The sequence below is a fragment of the Sylvia atricapilla genome, chromosome 3 (assembly GCF_009819655.1).
Source record: "Sylvia atricapilla isolate bSylAtr1 chromosome 3, bSylAtr1.pri, whole genome shotgun sequence".
NCBI lineage: Eukaryota > Metazoa > Chordata > Aves > Passeriformes > Sylviidae > Sylvia > Sylvia atricapilla.
This window is the reverse complement of record NC_089142.1, coordinates 5,148,798-5,165,672: the sequence shown is the minus strand read 5'-3', so window position 1 is coordinate 5,165,672 and position 16,875 is coordinate 5,148,798. Positions and strand designations below refer to the sequence as shown.

Sequence of the window (16,875 nt, the reverse complement as noted above, 5' to 3'; positions counted from 1 at the left end):
TGTGGATAAGTCTGCAGGCCCCTCCTGAGCTCGCCCTGCTTCTCCCGACAACCACAGGGATCTGCTTTTCCCCCAAAAGTGGCCGCAGGCGTTTCCAAGGCACAATTACTCATCACCTATACGGATTAGTATATATGCAGAAGCTCTGGTTTGCTGTGGTTGTGATACAGAAAATACATTTCTTCATACTTATTTTGGCAAAATATTTATGTCCATAGATTCTTTTGGCTTCCTTCCTCCCTCCATTCTTCAGCTGGCTCTAATACATTCCCAAAGAGCCATTCCAAAGGCGCTAGAAAGAAGGCAAAGAGGTGTTTTATATCCAAATGCTATATAAGCTTGACAATCATGATTTACTTAGTTTCAAACAAGAAGATAAGTTTCCACTTTTAATTAGTCACACTAAAAATTTTACAGTCACCTCTCTTCCTACTAAAATAAAATAAAAAGTTAATTAGGATAAACTAAAATAAGTCATTGGACGCTACCAGTTTAAGGTCACTTAAAATAGTCCAGGGTTATTTATAATGTTGAAATAAAATTTTCCACTGAGTGCCCTAACAAAGTTTCAGGTATCTGGCACAGCTGATTTTCAGTCTCCGTGCAAAAATATCTTTCTGCTGAACATTTACACATTTAACAGGAACTTACTACAGTCTGGAACAGATCACGGCTCAGAGCTCTAGAATTTTATTTAAATGGTTATGGACAAATTAATAAAAGTACCAGTAATGTTTATGGACCTATATAAAAGCTGGATGGGATTTTTCAGAAGAAGTCATTCATGTTATGATATATATAATCTGGAACATTGGCTTAGATTTGGCTGGAATGGAGAGCAACCCTGCTGCTCTCGGCTTTCCTCGGGTTTTATTTCAGAACTTCTCGGAATTTTAGCACTGGTTGCAAAATGGGTCATATTTTAAGATCTTAGAGAATTGTAGGAGGTTGGTGAAAAAATGTGCTTGTGCTGCAAGTTATATCTTAACAAACACCATCAGATCCACTTTACAATATCGAATTTTCATTAGTATGGCTGTGCTTGCTGCAATTTAAATTGTCTTTTAGCTTTTTCACTTTTAACTGTGTTATGAATACAGCCATAATTAGACTGCTTTTGGACAAAGAGGTAATGTTTTAAAGTGCACTGAGTTTGTTTACCATCACATTTCTAAAACATAGGCCCAGTACGCTCCTGCTGTAAATACTGTGAGCTCAAGATGAAAAACATTTATCCAGATATGAAAGATTCTAACCTGGATGATGTTCCCTAAATAAATAGTTTTGATGCCAGTTTGCTGGGCTGGAATGTGCTGCAAATACAATAAATACAGAATTTATTTTGAGCCTTTCTCTGTATGTAAATAGCCTTTGTGAAATGGGAATAAATGAATGGGTTCACTGGGTTTGTTTTTGTATTTGACATTTTTAGCCAGAGCGACTACAGCAATGTCAGCAATTATTACTATAGTGAAAGAATTGCCAGTATTCTTGTTTCCAACATCTACCTTCCCAAAGTTTTTTATTCACTCACGAAAGTGTGCATCGAGCCAAAATATGTGAACTTAAGTAAACTTAATGCTAGAGCAGGTTTTGCCCGAACTTCCATTCATTTCAGTAGGGGCAAGATAAGCTCCAATGTCTCTTGGCAGCACTTTACTTTCACTTTGGTTGGAAGTTGACTGTTTGCCCAGCTATTCTTTGCTTTTTCTTAAGTATGACAAATAGTAATTCTAGATTAGCATGTTATTCGGTCTGCTAAGTAGGCGTGTGGTAATGAGTTCTGTAACTGCAGCATTCTTACTCAGGCTATGGACTACTATGGTTTGTTTAACTACTGCGTCCCTGCCCCACTGATTTACAGCCCAGATAAAAGAAGATTCTTTGTGTCCTGAAATTAGTTGAAAGCATTTAATATTTCAGCCTCATGCACTGCTTTTTAGCATGTATAGTCCCTGATACAAACAAAAGCATAAAGATTTGACAGGCTAGAAAATGATTGCATTAAAAAAACGAAATAGAGAATTTTACTTTTCCCCCCAGCATTTTCAATAGGAAGTGAGGACTGAGAGCTGAGACTCTCGTGTTCCGTCTTGGGATCTGATGCTGAATGCCCTGGGATCTCAGACAAGACTTTTCACAAGTTTTCCTTCAGTAACGAATGCAATCCTAACTACTATGGGTATACATTTTGAGATAGAAAAATGTTTGTTAAATTCTCAGAAGTCCAAGGATGAGCGGGGCTCGGCATCCAGTAAAAGCAGAAGAAAAAATCTGGAAATCTGGTAGGAAACCTGCCCTGTCCCTGCTGAAAAACTGTTGGCTTTTCCATGGCACGCAGCAAAACAGGGGCTGGACAAACAACAAAGTAAACAATTACTGCTTCTGTATTTTTCCTAAATGATGTATTTTCTGCTTCTCTAATAAGCAGAGACTACAAGCCTAGGTGCGGGTCCTACTGTAGAGTTCTCCCATTTCCCTCCCTGTCTGCAGCCTCTTATGCCCCATTGGGACTGCACGTATTTCAGAGAGGTTTAAAGCAGCAAATGACAATATCATCATCATGACAAGGAAGAAATGTTGGCCTACTTGTCATCTTGTAATGGTGTTGGAAAGAGAAAGTATGTCCTGTGCTTTCTGGCACTAAAAACCTGAACGTGTAGTAGGACTAGAAAAATGTATGGCCTGTTTTTCTCAAATAATTTATTTTTTTTAATTGCAAAATGCAAACTAAAAAGTTGCTTTAGGAAGGTGCTAGGGTCCTCATAGTTAGAGAAAAACTGTCATTTTTCATGGCAAGACCAGCTTTGTCCCTTTCTATTGATTCTCCTTCCAGCTTCAGTTTAACTAATTTCAGAGTGAGGAAAAAGTTGTTGGTTTTATCCCCTTGGATGAATTCAGATGAAATCAGTATGCTGTGTTAGAGATATAAAGGCTAAAAATTGATAACTTAAATTTATTTTTTTTTCTTATTCCAGCATACGTAAAAGCAGCATGAGCCTGAAACTTCACAGTTATTTTTTCTGTTGGCCCTAGTGAAAACTGGTTCTCTTGACTAACTGTGGGGAAAGTGGGTGGTATAGCTGTAATCAAAAAGGGTTTATACATCTGGAACCTTGCAGAGTCCCTAAATTTTGCATGCTGTTTTTTAAGTGTCTAATGAAGTGCTCTCTGGTCAGATACAAACTCCATAAAGCTCATGCAAGAGATACTACAAGATGTAAGACAGTTTCAAGTGGGAGAGTGGTTTTTAGTGTTTCTAACTACAAGCACAGCACCAGATCCTTGCATTTACTCTCTCATTGTTGCAGTGGTGACAATTCCCATTGTAAATCTATTTTCAATAGCATGGATGGAAGGAAAAAAATTCTTTGTTAATAACACAAGACTTGAAGCTGCAGCATTAGAAAAACGCTGAATTGTGACAGGCTTGTTCTAAAAAAGATGAAAAGAAACAACTGTGAAGGAGATGGCGCAGTGTACAGGAGTGAAATAGAAGGCCAGACCAGGGCATCAAGAATAATCAGATTTATGGTGTGACATAATGTAATCCTGAAAATGCTGAGCATACATCTTAGCAGAAATGCGTGTGCCCACACCAGGTGTGGCCTTCAGGCCCTTGAGTGTGGGGGCAGAACAGGAGCAATCCCTTAAATTGAGTGTTGTGGAATTGGCAGCCAAGTCAAAGGAGACAACAGTGCCAGTCCCAAAACAAGCCATAAGGACAGGTGACAAAACATTAGACATCACAGGATTGATTCTCTCTAGTAACAGAAGACAAAGATCTGGCACAAAAATGTTATAGGTGAAGCTGCCAGCAGTATCTGCAACTAAGCTTGTCTACGACTTTCCAGTATAAGACCTTGTTTTCACTTGCATAATGTTGCCAATATTTAGCTGTTCAGGCTGATATTTTCAATCCTGAGTCTGCCTCAAGCTGCATTTTTTGGAAACTTGCAGCCTAAATACTTTTGCTGCTTCTAAGATCGGCGTTAAGAGAAAACACATTATTTCGCAACATTTTAAGATTCCAGCCCAATATCTATTTCAGAGCTGTGATGGGAAGTTTTACTGAGTAGGAGAGGAATAAGGAGGAAAAAGCAGGTAGATTCCTTTTGTTGCCCCTGACCAAAAGGATACACCCGAACTTGGCTGAGTTAGAAGCTGCTGAAAATTGTTGAGGTTTTTCTCCCGCGTGCTCAGTACAGATGGAGGAGTTGGCAGCTGAATTTTGCAAAGCCTCCATGGCAGCACTGGGCTTGCTAGACTGGATTGGATCTGTAGTCAGTCAAGTCTGACCAATATTGTCCCTGACAGCAGGCTGCACAGTTTTAGAGGAAAGGATAAGAAACTCTTGAGTCAGCAGATAGAGATGGGATCTATTCCTCCTTTATGGTCTCATCCTAGTTAATAGTAGCTTATAAAAAATATAATCAGAGTGACTGTCAGCTGTTCAGTTTTAAATTCTGTCTTTTAGAAGTCTATAATTCAACCATAAAAACTCCTTACAGGCTGAAATCTGGCTTATACTCTCAGTTCAGAAGTCAAAGTTCTCTACAGATTTTTTTTTCAGTAGTCTGTTTTGAAGCGATAGAAAAAATATTAATGTACAAATTCTGGACATTTCTTTCACAACACACTTCATCATTCAGTTATGATAAGCATGATAAATTCTAAACTATTTGTTTCAAATTCTGGTCGGGCCCTAGAAGTATCAAGAATAATTAAAATCTTCACCAACAACAGTAGACATTCAAATGTGAACAAGGTTCTCTGACCTTAGGATATTAGGAGCATTATGATATTAGGAGCTTATGTGATGTAATACCAAAACCAGTTATTCTAGTTTACCATATAAATATTTATATAGTTTATTAAGCACATATTGAAAAGGAAGGGAGAATCCTCTGTCTTCTTATAAAACTCACATGAAGACAGTCACTTACATGTTCTCCTATTTGAAGTATAAGAAGAATGACATAACCTGGAAGTATCCAAGAGGAACAAGCAAGAGGTCCTCAGAGTGGGCAAAGCAGATGTAATATCTTTCTTGCAAGACCACAGCAGTTCTCATTACTTACTACCTAACTTCTCTTTGTAGTGGAGAAGATAGAGGAGCTCTTCCCATCCCTGGAATGCTTTCAAAGATACTGTGCTTGGCACCCTGAGGTTAGCGCGATTTTTGAGCAGATAAAAGTCTGTTACATGAAAAGGCAGATCCCACTGTCTTTTTTTTTTTTTTTTTTAACTTGCTAGGAAAAGAAAGAAAATGCTTATTCTGTCTGCAATTCCACTGTTTTCAAAGGGAGCTTTTGTGGAATAAGGTGCTGCTTCATATAAGAGCAGCAGAGGCAAGACTTCAGCTAACTTGTTGGTTCCAGTTACTCACCTTATGCTTTTGTATTTCCATGTCCAAATGTCTATCGTGATGAAGAACATGTTAAGTCTTTCAGCTCATTATTTCCTTCCACTACATTTTAGAGAGCTGGAATAATTTATAGTTTTAGGCACAAAAAACCCTGTCATCCACTGTTTTTTGACAATTGAAGGACATGGACTGAGGGAAGCAGAGGAAAGCTCTATTTACTAAACACCACATGTAGATTACCACTGATAGTTTTTCTAAGGAAATTTATGACCTGTGTGGAGTAAATAAACTCCCTTTTTGGTAAAGAATCTGCAGCCAATCATTCATGCTTGCTTAGAGACGTTACTGTTCATGTTGCTTTTATGTGGAAGCCTACAGTAAAGGGTGATGTTATGTCTAAAATAGACAGTTGGCAGCAAAAAAGGAAGAAAAAAACCCTATTTCTAACACTACTTATCATGAGATTCTTGCTAGATTATGGTACATTTTCTCTGGTTCAGGAAAGAAAGAAAGAAAAGATAATGACAGGACAATTATAATTCTTGTAACTAATATGTTATCTTCATGCATGCACTTGCATGCCCAGCTCCATTTACTGGCAAGTTATGGCCTTTTACACATCTGAAATAAACAGAGAGCTCTCAGTGTGTTCAGAATGTTTAGTAAATCTGAAAGCTGTTTGCTCTGTATCTCAGGGTAAATAAGAATGGGACAGACACTTTGCTTCTCCTGGTTGCCCACCCAGTATTCCCATCATCATACTCCTTCCACGCTCCCCTTCCTCTCCCCATTTTATGTTCTGTGTCCGATAGAGACATAACTATTTAAGGCAATCAGGAAAACTAAGTAAGTAGAAGAAGTAAGAAGAAGGTATACCATGTTTACAGAAATATGTGCTTCTCATGTGCAAGTAACTCATGGCTTTCAGCTCTACCCCTCTTGATTTACATTGATGTGAAAGGGGCTGTTGTCTATCTGATTTAATAGATACATACAATGTTTGCTTATTTTGTTCTATCATACATGAAATTATCAATACAAACTTCACTAATTCCACATTCCACAACAGAAGTATTCTGAATTTGAAATGAAAAGGCACTCAGAAAGTGCCTTTCTGAGTGATGATCCCTTGTCCTTAACTCGCCCCACTGCACTTCAGCATGTGGGGCCTGTAATGTTCCTGGGGGTTTGCCTTCTGTAGAAGAATTACCTGTTTTTGATGAGGGGTGTCAAAAATAGTTTTCCACCCTCAGATCCATGCAAATACTAGTAGAAGCAGCTGCCTCACTGGTGTGGACAAGGTCAGGTAAGTTCATTGCTTACCATAGCCTCACTGAGGGCTCATGGGACAACCTGCCTACATGGTGTTTGCCTTAGAGTGTAGAGAAGAATTTGTTACAATAGGCGTTGAGCTCCCTGACTCTGTCCACAGTGGATGAGCAATTGTTTTCGACCCTTCTCCAAGATGTTTGGAGAGTGGGTGGGCACTTTGACAGCAATTGTCAAAAACATGTTTCTCTGGGTCAGGTACATGCCTACCAGAATATCCATGCTCTAAAAGGCTCGAATCAGTAAACCTGAGATAGTGCAAAGTCCCCTCTGACAGCATGGCCTGTGAATTTCTGTGCTGGTGTACCCTTGCAGGATGTCAGATGATGAGCAGGACTTTTAATGTACAGTCTCTCATCACCTGCATCAACACAGAACTGAAGGCCACAAGCCAATTGCCAAAGATTATGTTAATTTAGAGAACTGTTAGTGGAAGAAAATACCCATGCTATCAGTAAGTGGTCAGAGCTCTCACTATGTGAGGCTGCTGATGTAATAAATAATGCTGAATCTTGCAGGCCCTTCACCCACTATGCACTCTTCTGAGCCCATGTGAAAAAAACCTAAGAAACTATTTTGCCCAACTAGACTGGGCCAGGTATCTCTATTTCTTAGATGTTCATTAATAATTGAGCAGCTCTGTGGAAGCATCATAACAGAAGTGAATTGCACTAGAGGTTTTCTTTTTCTGTGGTATTTATTTCTGCATTTATGCAAAGAATAAGCTAGCATATGAGGAAGGAAACTGAAGCAGAAGTTATTTTTCAAGTGAATAAAAGAAGATGCTATTTTGTACAGAACAACTTCTAGTTGACCTTTGCAATAAATGCCATAAAATACTATTTTGACTACAAATGGAGCAACGTTTTTAGAAGGATTAATGTTTAATCTGTCTGTCTGTCTATCTGTGCAGGATTTTAAAAAGACTGGAGGAAGCTAGCAGTCTACTTTCACTTATAATTGCATCTGTAAAACTTTAAAACTGTGCAAGATCTTTCTCTACTGTGCTGGATGCCATTAGCATTAGCATATTACCACAGAAAAGGAATCAGAGGTAGACAGTGAACTTCATAAAAAATCTTCCAAAAGCCTCCCATCCCTCAAAAACTTTAATTCCCAACAAGATCCTAACTGTCACAAAACCCACTAAAATATATGACCTGTTCAATTAGCTCACAGAATTGATAACAGTCTGAGTATTTTTTGATAATGATAAAATACAGAGCTATATTAGATTGGAGAGAGCAATTTTTGAAGAATTTTGAAATCCTGGGGAAATTTCAGAGGGGTCAATCACTACACTTAATTCTTGTGGGATTTTTTTTTCTTTGTTTTCAGTTGTGGGCTTGTTTGGTCAATGTCACTTCTTTTTCTTTTGGCATTGTCTCCTTTTTTTGGCATTGGTACAAGTTTCTATCACACTACATGTCCTGTCACACAGAATTGCATGAGTACTATGCAGTCATTCCATGTTTTTCCTGGTCCTGGATGTTAGAGGAATGTAAGCCTTAAAAAACAAATCAAAAACCCCAAAACAAACCACTCAAAAATCTAAATACTTTACAAATACTTGTAAAAGGAGGGATAAAAGAGGTAGCAAGCATAGGGAAAGAATCTCTCCTGATTCAAGAGCTCAGTTTGGCACTCTGTAGACATTTCCCAGTAAAAATGCTTTAGCTGACCCCAGCTGTAATATTGGCATATTGGAAAGGTTGACTGGGTATGTCCTTTGGCTGATCTGAACACACTGCCTATAGTATAAAATCAACATCCCATTACTTTTTTGTAATTTAAAAACTATATCTAAATCATTACTGTAAGTGTATTTTTAAATGGCTCTGTATTTTCCATCATGATGCTAAGTTGAAGTTGGCAGAATGGAAATTGAAGAGAAGTTGCAAAGAATTAAAAAGGTATCGTGCTCTGCTTCTCAGCTACAGGAATGACCAAGCTGCCAGAGAAGCACCTTATACAAAAGGCAGACTGTCTGGGGAAGAGGTAAGAATATTCTCAGGACCTCTGTTGAAAGCAGTACTTCTTATCCAAAAGAAAGATGGAAATATGTAACTATACCCTTCCTTTAGAACCAGGTCTTGCTGCTTTCCTCTGTGTCACAGATCACATGGTGTTTTACATTGGAAGACTGGTGCTAAAATCTAAAACCTAAGGGCCAAATTCTGCCCTTAGATACACATGCACCAGTCCAATGAGCTCAAAGAGAGCTGTGTTCATATGTTTAGCGATGGAATTTGGCCCTAAATATTTAAATATTTGTTCAGAGGAAAAAAAAAAAGCTTCTCTGATATATTTGTATCTCATATCTAATGTACACAGATTACCACCACTGGGCACCCACCCTGAAAAATAAGAAGTATTAGAGAACCATAAACTCAGTATTCTACCTGCTCTGCATGGTCAAATAACATGAATTTGTTTCAGCACATTAAGGAAATTAAATCTTTAGCAACCTGTGGCTGATGTTATTTATTCTGCAGTCCAGTAGTAATTTGATGCAAATTGCTGGCACTATTCCTACATCTCAAGAAATTACTGTTTTGAATGGACTGATTCTGGAAACTTTCATTATAGGAATACACAATCCAGAAAGAACTAATGTCCTCTGCTCATATTTTTTTCTGCAGAAGAAAGCTCAGTGTTTTGGCTAATTCTCACTTACCTTCCAAAGGCTTATGATTGGAGTCATAATAATCTAACCATGTCATTTGGAAATGTTCTCCCTGGCAAATGACCCAGATGTGGTTTTGCTAAGGATACAAAGGATTCAGAAACCTGCAAATTTTCCTCAAGCAACATAAGACTCCAATTTGTATATCTAATATAAGTGAGAAGTAACTATATATAACTGCTATTTTCCTTAGACAGATGACAGCTAGAGAAGAGCTGAGTTCCAGGTTCATACACGTACATTTGGTCGACTAGAAGTAATTGTTTATATTTATGCTACCTATTTAAGCTACTGTGATACTCAATAGTAACCTAAGGCTCAAGTCTCTTGCCTAAAATTAAGCTTCCAATGCCATTACAGCTGCCTTGGGCTACCCAAAAAATCACCATGGAGCTGGCACATCTGAGTCAGGATCCGTGTGATGTGCTTTGGAAAGGCAGGTGGAGGCAGACAACATGGCCAAGAGGACTTGGATATGGGAATCTCAGCTCAGCCCTCACAAACGCTGTCAGTGGCTTCTACAGAGCAAGTCTAATGGCCAAACATAGAGATCTTCTTTTGGAGGAACTGGTTTCTTGCCTGCATTGACCATGGGGACTGGGTTTCCATCGAAACCTACTTCTGATATCGTAGTTGCCAGAATACATCCTGGTTTTAGGGTAATCAGTATGCTTACAGTTAAGTCAGGCTTAAGCTACCTTGGTTGTGCATTTTGTGCAGTGCAGAGTGATGGGCAGATGTGATTACAAGGGTAATAAGTCTCTCCTGATGTTGTGCTTCAGGGGGCTCCTTGAGATCCATTTGGACATTTAGCCAACACTGCCACCTGCTCCTTAGCTAGAGAAGGCTCTGGCTACTAAGTGTTGGCTCTTTGCACTGCTTGGGAGAATTGGCGTGTAGTCTACTCTTTACTGCTCTCATTTTTAGGTGACAGGGATATCCAGCATACTGCCAGAGTGCTCTTTTCAAAGCTGCATGTTTTTCTGGGCACAGTCAGTTTCATAAGAAAGACTCTGCAACAAAGGTTGCTTTCTGCTTTTAGAGTCTGTTTTCTGGAGCTCTCTAATCATAGAGGTCACACTTGAATATCTCTGGCTATCGAGGTGCAATGCATGATGTTGCCAAAATGCTGTGATCCCTGGGAAGAACAAAGCATGTGTGGACTTGTAAAACTCATTAACAATCATGGCCAGTTAGGCCTTCTGCCCAGGTCTTGCCTCAGTACTAACCAGGTGAGTTAAAAATGATGCAGGAGCAAGAAAACCTTTGCTGCTACAAATTGTGATTTTGGTTTGCTCTGGTGGTTATCTTGGTTAAGATCAAACCTCAAGCATTACTTCAGATAACATATGCAGCTATTAGCATATGCTTCCTTGATTGTGTGTGGCAACTCCCAGCCTCATTTGTGGAAGCCATGGTTTTGAAAAGGGCACAGCAAACAAGCAGTTTTTAAGGCATAGTCCCAGTTAGGGCAGCTGATCGGACAGGCTGGAGAAGTCAGTGGCTGGGAAAAGGGCTCCCCTAAAGTAGTTTTTCTTCAACTGCATTGATTCAGATCAGTCAGGAACAAAACCCTGCTTTTATCTTGTTTTATGCTTAATTCATATGCTGCTGACTTAAGGGTGTGCCTATGGGGCTGGCTTCTGAGAGAAGTGTTAATACATGTGCAAAATGGCTACTACAGATTGAAGGTCTCGGTCACAACTGGATTACACAAAACAAAGCTCTGTCCTCAAGATCATGGTGCTACCTAATTCTGTCTCTCCAGGTCTTTAATTTCCAGCCATTGGAATTGCCTCAAATCCATTTTGGCATGGAATACATAATTATTTTCATATTGTGCTAGTCTACTCTCCTGCTTTCATCCCTACAAGCCAGGAGTGAATAAAAGTTGGCAACTTTATACTCAACTATTATATTGCAGAGTACACTTTAATCAGCACCCTAATAAATAGCACGCCCAATTAATTGGGATATTTTCCAGCAAATCAATTCCTTTCCCTGGACTTCAGTGACTGTAAATGATGGATAAATAGCATTCTTGCTGTTGTCTGCGAGCATATTTGTTGGAATTAACAGGTATGAGTTGGTGTTGCTGGCATGTGTTTCCTCAGTAGCTTGCTCCCTTTTTAGTAGGCTCCCTTTTCCCATGAAGTTACTAAAAATAAATAAAGAACAGACTTCCCTTTCAGTATTTCCTTAAATCAAGGTAATACTTTCGTATTAAAAAAAAAAAAAAAAGAGTAATCTATCGATTACTATCCATTACATTGCTATATGGTTTTGACAATTAAGGGTAGTAATTTAATTAGCATGTTTCTGTTTTAATTAGTATAGTAAAGAGGTCTTTGCCACACCATAGAATAATTTATAATAGAGGAGGGATTTCTGCTGCAGCTCTCTCTCATTACTTTTTTTGACCAGGGGTTGAACGGTGGTTGGCTTTAAAGCAGTATTTCCTTGACGGAGATCCACAGAAGTACAATCTAATTTCATAAACTGGTATATGCTATGATTTGCTGTAGACATGTGACAGTTTCTTTTATTTGGACATCCTTTGCCAAAAAAGTAAATAAAAATGAAAATGGCAAACTTTTCTAATCCCTGCATTCCTCACAGATTGCTTTAGTGGCACAGAAAAAAAATTGGAAGTAAATGAATATGAAAAGGGAAATGGTACTGGAGAAATCTCAACAAGGGATCTTAAAAAACAGGATGACTATGGATCAGCAAAGGGTAGAAACATTCATGTAATTAAAGGAGAACATAATTTGTGGGTTATCGGAAAAAAAATTGTCTGGGTTGGCATTTACTTTGACTTGTTGGCAAAAGGAAAAGAAACCACCCTGTACCACTGCATAAGGTTCCTTATTAGTTGTGGCTTCTGCAGAGGCTCCGTCTCCTCTTTGGAGCACGGAGGATTTCTTTCATTACATAATCTGGATTTTTTTTTTTTTTAATAGATTGATTTTTTTTCTCCTGTGTGTGCAAATTCTCTCTGCCCCAATGCTTCTATACTGAGGTTATTATGCTGCAGGAATGCAAGCGTCTAGAGTAACAATGGTTCATTTTCCTTTAATGACTTTGTCGACAGGATGGAGACATTTTTGTGGTGTGATGAATTCACTTGGTCTCCCGTTGTGTTTTCTCCACATGCTTTGGAAACTCTCTCTCTCTCTCTCTGAGAATTGTGGCCATCCACTCCAGCAAGAGCTTCATTACTTTATATTCATTGTATTTAAATGACACCCCAGTGGTACTGACCTCCTGGGATGATTGATGTAAATTATATGCTATGTAGGGGGAAAATAAAATCTCTTTCTGACTTTTTATGTTCTGCAGAGAAATAAAAAGTGAAAACAAATGACAGAGAAAATCAGGCCTATTCAAAGTGAAACTTTGTAAGCATTATGGTTTGAGCAGACTCCAGTTTGTGAAAGTGCTGAGACAGTTCATAATGACCTCATGATCTGAAAGGTGACCTGAGAAGGGGGAAACAATTTTGTATGTGCCCTTTTTTGGTTCTGTATAATACATAACAAAAACTTGATCATGTTTTTTTCCCTCTTTGCAAGTATTGTAAGAATTAGACTTGAGCAGGGAGCAGCTTCTGCACTTTTACCAGCTAGACAAAGGCACAGTACTAGAGGGGACACCTCAGTGCTCTTTCCTCCTGTCTTCTAACAGATTTGCTTGTATTGACTTCAGATTTCGTAGCCAGTAGGTATCTGTCTTGTTCGATTATTCTGCCAGGAGTTATCACCTATAGAAGTGGAAACAGGGGGAATGTTCTCTCATCAGCCCAGCTCATAATCGGGCAGGAACTTCAATCCCTCATGAACTGGTAACCTCTCACTGCAGGCGAAAGGATTCTGCACAGCAACACAATTTGTCAGGAAATGTTTCTGTCAGTGCTTTTTCAGGCACCTAACCAAGTCACACTGCCTCTATCCAAGCTCCTGGAAGTTAGGTAGTTCACACTGGACATGCTGAACCATATTATCCCAGTAATTCCCATATTAAAATTACTATATGGAACTGGCCTAGTAATTCCTCTATTTTTTCTATGCTCTTATATCATTCTGTTCTACCAATTCTGAGATATATGAAGATATGCATAGAAATGTTAGTAATATGCTGCCTTATATGTAAGGTTCTGACAATTCACAGAATTTGGCTAAAAACTTGAGTTGCCTCAAGCTTTTCTGCAGTACTTCTTTTCATAACCTGACAGAATGTTTTGATTCTTCTTTTTGCCAGGAAAATGCTTATTGATAATCCTGCTTTGGCTGAAGTTGCCCAGATATTTTAAAATGTGCAACAGGAAGGAACTGTTCAGGCCATCCTTCTCACAGCAACTACTTAAGACTGCTGTGCAGGCAAGAATCAGCAGAGTGAGGCCTCTCATTCTCCAGGATAATATCTTGGTGTTTTGCCCTGTTGCTGTCAGTGCTTGGGCTGGTATCAGCTTTACTTCCATAATCGTAAGCAGCAGCTGCAGAAGGGAGAGAGGCTGGCAGCACTCCGCAGCGAGTTGCAGAATCACCTCGTCTTTCTGAGGCTGATGTGGGAGGTGGGAACAGGGAGGAAGCAACGCAGAGGGGACTGACAGAGTGTTTATACGAAGTAGCAAGAAGGACGGGGAATGAGTGGTAGCAAAAGAAAGAAAAAAAAAAAAGTAAGGGCAGCAGAAGTCAGCTAAGGGAAAAAGAAAATAAGATTACTTTCCACTAAACTGGAATTCAGATGGTCCCTAGAGTGTTAAGATCACTGCAGTGGTTGCCAGAACTTTCTTCTTCTTCCTTTTCTTATCCAGACCCCCAAAGAAGAAAAATGCTGAGATTTCCATAAAATTACAAAGTCTCTAAGCCGTCAGTTTCTTAGAATGACTCCTAGTAAAGTGATATGAATTCTGCTTGGTGTGTAGGCAGGAGTATGAATTAAAAAAGGACTAGGGAGGGCAAAGTAAGAGTGTAACTTTTGAAGTTAGACACCCCACAAACTTTGACCAAAGTAAGATTTTTTTTCAAAGCACTAATGGTTACTCCATTTACCTCTGTTGGTTCCATTTATTAGTTCCACTTTATACCATGGCACACATCAACCTGTCTCCCAACAAACCTGCATGCGATGAGTGCAATGACTGAATTAAACACACAGAATTAACTCACAGAAATCTACTGTTAGGAGGTGTTCAAGGAAGAAAAGGTTGAAAGGAAGAAGGAAAGGTTAAAAGAAAGGAAAGGTGGATTAATGCTCCAGTTCATTTAGTCATGCCCTTCTTCATCAACCTGTTGAGCTGGCAGGATACAGGAAGAGGAAAGCCATCACTGCCAGGAATCAAGAGGAAAACATGGGTATGTAACCACACCAATGCACTGAATCAGCACAGCAAAGAACAGAATATTTCAGCTGAGAGGGACAAACATTCATCCAGTCCAACTGCCTGACCATGTCAGGACTTACCAAAGTTAAAGCATAGTGATATTGTCCCAATGCCTCTCATATACTGAGAGAAGGAGAGCATCAACCTCCTCTCCATAAGCCTGTTCCAGCGTCTGACCACCCTCCCAGTAACGGGCTTCTTCCTCATGTCCAGCCTAAATCTCCCTGGCTCAGCACTGAACCATTAATATCATGGCTGAAATAGTATAACTGGGTATTGCTGTAGTAGGATCCATTGGTTTTTCCAAGGGTAAAGACAAAAGGTTGCTGTTGTTCACACTGCTGTTTTTGAACACCTGTACAAGGCTGTGGCTGCAGAGATGAGGGTGTGCCGGCACCTGCGCTGAGGCCAGACACCTGTGTGTGCCCACACCTCCCAGCTGCAGGGAGATCCAGCTGCTTTTCCCCAAAATCCCCTGGCTTTTTGACTCACAGCTGCCCTCCAGCAATGCCTGGTGCTCAAAAGGAAGGAAAAGGTGGTCACTGCCCATCAGGCACCACCTGCAACACCATCCCTGGAGGTGTTGAGGAAAGATTGGATGTGGCACTGAGGGACATGGTCTGGCTCACAAGATGGTGATCGACAATATTAGAGGTCTTTTCCAACTTAACTGATTGTGTTATTCACAGAACCACAGAATCGTTAGGGTTGGAAGGGACCTTTGGAGACCACTCAGTCGAACACCCCTGCCAAGCCAGGATCACCTGGAGCAAGTGACACAGGAACGTGTCCAAGTGGATTTGGAATGTCTCCGGAGAGAGACAATCCACAAAATCCCTGGGCAGCGTCCTCCAGCGCTCTGCCACCCTCAACGTAAAGCTCTTCCTCATGTCTAGGTGGAACCTGTTGTGCTACATTTTATGTCCATTTCTCCTCGTCCTGTCGCTGGACACCACCGTAAACACCCTGGCGACATCCTGCGGGCACCGGCCTTTGCGATATTCAGTGGCATCGATCCCCGCAGAGGCTGCGAGCGGCGGGCCGCGGGGCCCAGCGGCGGCGGGAGGAAGCGGGGCGGCCCCGGCTCCTCCCCGCGGCCCGGGAGGCGCCGCCGCCCCCGCCTCCATCCGCTGTGGCGGAACCGGCTCCTCCCCGGCGCGGGCGGCGCCATCTTACCCCCCCTCCCTCAGCGGCCGCGCCGGCGGTGGCGGGCGGGGGGAACAGCGCGAAGTCGCCGTCGCTTTTCCGTCCCCCTCGTTTCTCGCCTCGGTCCAGGCAGCGCGCGGAGGGGAAGGACCGAGGTTCAGTGCCTGCCCCTCGCTTTCCCCTCTCGGCTGTCCGCACACGGGGTGGGGGGACCGGGCACCACAAGCTGCTCCCACCTTCCTTCCATCCTTGCTCCCCTGCACATCTCAGCCTCCTCATCCATCCATCCATTCATCCATCCCCTGGGGTGAGCCTTTGAGTGAGTCACCAGAGAGGGCACGCAGTTAAGAGAGTGTGTTGCTATTAATGAAGTCAGCGAGGCTGCTCGTCGTTGGGGCCTTCAGCAGCGCTGGCGGGGCGGCTCCTGCCCGCGGTACCTGCGGGGCGGCGGCGCGGCGGGGCCGGGGGCGCGCGGTTTGACGGTGGCCTTCGGTGTTGCGTTGGACCCTGCCCCGTCCTGTTCCTTTTGTCGTCTTGCAACTATTCTAGGATATGTTCCTAGGACTTTTTTTTTTTTTTTTTTTTTTTTTCTTTAATAGAATGGTTTTAAAACAAATATTCTTCAAAATTCCGTGACAGCAGCCGAGCTTTGGCCTGCAGTACACTGTATACTGCTGGGTGTTGTTAATTTCTTCGTGTCACTCTGATGTTGTGAAATGTGGCTAGTTTGTAAATTTCATCCGGAGGAAGTGGAATTTATTTGTTTTGCCCGAACAGGTGTGGTGATTCTCTAACTAGAATCCTGTGATACTCCTTATTTGGAATCCTATGCATTTGGCTGCTCATTCTTGATGAGAAGTTTTGGATACATACATTGATGTCCTAGCTTAATGGTATTCCTGATATGCCAGAATGTTCTCATAAGGTCTATAGTGTTCCTTATAGAAAGTATTAATCCTT

General features: G+C 41.0%; 1 protein-coding gene across 3 annotated transcripts in view; it reads left to right on the top strand.

Moving 5' to 3' along the window:
• Positions 1–15,940: 15,940 nt before the first annotated feature.
• Positions 15,941–16,875, top strand: part of SUPT3H (SPT3 homolog, SAGA and STAGA complex component) — a 255,503-nt gene continuing 254,568 nt past the window's right edge. For 2 of the 3 annotated variants that reach the window (XM_066314688.1, XM_066314685.1), the window contains exon 1: positions 15,941–16,222. The gene's annotated coding sequence lies outside the window, so the exon portion shown is untranslated. The remainder of the gene's footprint in view (positions 16,223–16,875) is intronic. The other variant, XM_066314686.1, reaches the window with a different exon arrangement.